We start from the raw sequence: 4,751 nt of genomic DNA, 5'->3' as shown, positions 1-4,751 counted from the left end.
TATATAACAAGAAATGTAACTTTTGTATCTGATAAGGTCAGTCAAGTACCCTCAGGATTTATCCTGTAGCCCTGTACTGCACTTTGTAGATCCTTTGTCAGTGTCAGCCATGAGGATGAGTCCCGGCCACTGCTTGACCAATTTGCTCTCTGTGAAAGCCTGAGAGAATGTTTTCTCTCCATGTGACTCTCCCCAGGCACACTCTACGTCATTAATCACATTGCTCTGTGGCCCCATAATCTCCTTGATCAGAAAATTTAGAGCACAACTGAGTTACATGATGTTACAAGTACTTCTCATCTTGAACAAAGAATGGAAAGAAATAAAAAACAAACAAAATTTACTTGAAAACATAAAAGTAGCCAGGGAGATGGCTCAGTGGAATAAGCACTTGCCTGGCAAGCACAGAGGCCTGAGTTCAATTCCTGGTTCTACCAAAAAACAAAAACAAAACAAAAAAACAACAACAACAAAAGAAAAAAAAAAAACAAAAAACATAAAAGTAGGGCCAGGGAGATGGCTCAGTAAAATATGTGCTTCCCTGGCAGGTGCAGGGGCCTGAGTTCAATCCTCGGATCTGCAAAAAAAAAAAAAAAGTAAGTGAGGAAGAAACTGGTTCTGCGCTGCAAGCTTGAGCTGAGTAAAAGAGGAAAATGAAAGATGGAAGCATACCTTGGAGGGACTGGGGAGATAGCTCGGGGGTCTAAGCACCTGTCTGGCAAGCTGAAGGACCTAGGTTTGATCCCCACAACAGCACTGGCCCTGGAACACCAGGTGTGCCATGCTGGCCCCTGAAATCAGGTGTGGTGTTGCACGCCTGTAATCCCAGCACTGAGGAGGTTGAAGCAGGAGGATCACTACAAGTTTGAGCCACGTAGCCAGACTCTACTAAACAAATAAAAAGATTTTTAGAAAAAGCTTAGCTTGGAGGACACAGGGTGGGCTGTCATGAGGACAGCCATGATAGCAAGCTGTTTGTAGTGTCTGTCTTTTTGTACTGTCCAAATCTTAAGGAAACCCATGAGAACTTCTACCTATGGGTCCCAAGAGGTCTCACTACATAGTCCAGGTTTGCCTTAAACTCACAGCAATCCTTCTGTCTCAGCTTCCCAAATGCTATGATTATAGGCCTTTGTCACTACTACCAGATTGAAAGGCATTTTAAATATAATTGGAATAGTTGGAGTATGGATTATAAATTAGATAATTGATGATGTTATTCTATTCTTAAATATCTAATGAATAAAAATTGCTTATTCTCAGAAGATGTATGATAAATTGCCCTGATATCTGCAATCTAATTTTAAGTGATTTGGCCAAAATCATATAGAACAGATCAGTCAAATATGAATAGCTATTGAGTTTGGATGATAGAAAGTATACAAGATTTTGTTTTGTTTTATTTTGGGGTTGGAGGTGTCAAGAGTTATTGAATTCCCTGGCAAGTGCAAGGACCCGAGTTCATGCCCAGTTCCACCAAAGGAAAACAAAAGTTATTGAAGTATAATTTGAGTAAAAATTTACCCATTTAAATATAAAGTTTTGGGGCTGGTGAGATGGCTCAGTGGTCTAAAGCACCTACTTAGAACAAACTAAGTAAAGCACAGGGACTACGGTTCAATCCCCCAGCACCACATGCCAGCCAGCCCCGCCCCCTGGTGGGCTGAGCTGGCCACACACACACACACACACACACACACACACACACACACACAAATAAATAAATTTTAAAAATAAGTAAGTAAATATAAAGTTTTGTGATGAGGTGGTGGGGCTCTGAATCAGCCCTGGCCTCATGTGTGCTCCCTACGCCAGTGAACTACACCCTAGCCCTAGTTTTAAAATTGTGACAAATACATGCAACTATATATAACTGCCATGATAATAAAGACACAGAATGGTCCATCACCCCTCAAATTCTCCCTTTTTGTTTGCAGTCATCCCACCTTACCCCAACCCTCGGCACCGGTGATGTTTCTCCATCCCTATCATTTTGCATTTTTCAGCATCTCATATAAATGGGATCTGATAGTATTGCTATCTAGTATTGTTTGGACACACTGCTCTCTGTTTATCCATTTATCATCTGACAGATCAATGTGGGCTGTTTCCAGTGTTAGAAAATTATCAACAAAGCCACTATGAACATTTGTATGTGGAGTTTTATTGGTTTGTCTATGAGACAGGGTCACCCTATGTAGTTTTAAGCTGTCCTTGAGCTTACCACATAGCCCAGGCTGGCTTTGAACTCTTGGTGATCCTTTGGCCTCAGTTTTCCAAGTACTCAGATTACAGGCATGTACCACCTTACCCAGCTGTATGTGGGTTTCTATGTGAACACAAATATTTACCTCCCTTGGATAAACATTGAATAGTGGAATTATATATAATCACCAAAATGTTTTCCAAAGCACTTTCCATTCCCACCAGGAATATATGAAAATCCCAGTTCTCCACATTTTCACTAATACTGAGTATTCTTTTTCTGACTACAAACATTTTTTTTAACTACAAACATTTTAATGGCTATGTATGTTTGTATAATATCTTCTTGTGGGTTTAATTTGCATTTCCTTAATAACTTACAATTTTCAGGTCATATTTATTTATTTTTCAGAGAGGGCCTCATATAGCTTAGACTGGCCTTGAACTTACTATATAGCAGCCTAGGTTGTCCTCAAACTCTAAGTATCCTCCTGCCTCAGCTTCCCAAATGCTAGGATAACAGCTGTACACCATCATGCCTGGCTTGGCTGCTTTTTATATACTTATTTTTATCTTGTTTGGTGAAGCACCTCGCAGTTTATAGAGCTTTTAGTCCATAGTTGACTGGGTCCAAGGAGCATGGCATCACAGAGGGGCACTGCAGAAGAGAAGCAGCTCATGGTGGCAGCAGGCTGGAAGGCTGCAGAGTGGCGAGCAGCAAGCAGCAATAGCAGCCCTCCTTCTGTCCCATGTAATCCAGGGTACCCACCCCACTCACACTTGGGTTGTGAACCCTTAATCCTAGCATCACATCCTTAATCCCAGCATCACAATTCTAGAAACAGCCACCTCTGGAAAGCCCCACCTATGACTACATGAGGTTTTGAAGGGACATCTAGGTACATGCCATAATGCCTCTCCATTTCTCCTGTGTAGATTTGCTCTTGCATCTGTTATGTTGTTTTGTTTTGTTTGTGGCTGGCTTAGCCGGCCCTGAGGGTGGGATTGGTGCAGCATGTGCCAGGGATCGAGCTGTAGTCCCTGTGCCTGCCTAAGCTTGCCTAAGCAGATGCTTTAGTCCTCTGAGCTATCTTGCCAGCCCTTGCATCTGTTTTTGAGGCTGTTATAATCTCCTTTACTCTATCACCTCTGTGATCCTTTGAAGTTTTTTTGAAGGAATAATGGAAGCCCAGAGCAGCTTCCAAGGTGGTGTCTTGGGAAAAGGCCAATTTTTGACTCTTTGCCAATGTCCCTGTCATTTTTCTTATTTTCCTTGCTGCTGTATTCATTCTGCAAAAAAGGAGATTTTGGAAGCTGTGTATGCTTAACTCGGTTTGGTTCTTAGTTTCCTGGCCTGAGCTTATGTCAGATCTTCTTGGGTAGTAGATAGACAGGTTCTCCAACCACCTCTATGGTAGTGTACACCCTGTTTTATGCCTACTTTAATTGTAGTAGTATTTCTCTGTGGCTCCCAAGGAGCTGGTGACCACCATGTTGTACTTGCTAATCAGTAGTGGGATCATACCTGTGAAAGGCCACCCTACTTCAACCTGAGCAATGTAAGGTCCTGGCTCTTAACACAAACAAGTTTGAAGGACGAGGGCTTCCAAAATGGTGTCTCCCTAAGTTGTCCTGTCTGGGCTTGAATTTGTGGTCCTCCTGGCTCAGTATCCTGAATGTCTAGGATTATAGACCTATGATACCATTCCAGCTCCGAGAGATTTTTTAAAGTCTCTAGAAATTGTCATAAGGGCATAGAGCAAATGAGGAAACATTCATTCAAGAAAATGTGCTAAATCTCAACCAGAACAGGGAGATTCTACAGCACTTGAGACACTAATAGGCTCCTTTATTCTTTGCCTTCTGAGAGAGAGACCAATGCTTAAAGAGCTCTGGGTCCACTATCCTCCACACAAATTTCCCATAAATGATAGACGCTCTACCCTTGCAGAGAAAGAAACCAAATTACACGTACACTGCAGGAGGGAATGTAGAATGGCACAGATACCATGGAAAATAGCTTGACAATTTCTTTTAAAACTTTTACAAACCAGCAGTTTCTTTATTAGTACATGCTTTCAGTACATAGTGCTTGCATTGATCTTGAACGTACAACTTTTTTTTTCATCTCCTACCCTACTCTTCCCTGTCTGCTTCTTCCAATCTTAGTTCCCTTCCCATTCACAAAAGCTCTGTTTTCATTTTTCCCTTCAATTTTTTCCATATCCTTTCCCTCCCCTCTCCCAATCTCTCAGTCCCCCATCCATTTCCTATCTACCTACTTTCTATTTTGCTCTTTATATACAAACCAACAATTTCAATCTCAGTCATTTTCTGGAACAATGGAGATATATGTTCAAACAAAAACCCATATACATATTTATAATAGCTTTATCTGGAATAATAGCTAAAAACATAAAACAATTAAGTGTGGTGACACACACCTGTAATCCTAGCACTTGGGTGGCTAACACAATCATGAGTTCAAGGTTAGCCTGGAACACATAGTGAGACCCTGCTCTAAAATAAAACAAAACAAATGCATT

The sequence above is a fragment of the Octodon degus genome, unplaced genomic scaffold, assembly GCF_000260255.1.
Source record: "Octodon degus isolate 3935 unplaced genomic scaffold, OctDeg1.0 scaffold00078, whole genome shotgun sequence".
Taxonomy (NCBI): Eukaryota; Metazoa; Chordata; class Mammalia; order Rodentia; family Octodontidae; genus Octodon; species Octodon degus.
The sequence above is the reverse complement of the archived record's forward strand: the minus strand, read 5'-3'. Positions refer to the sequence as shown.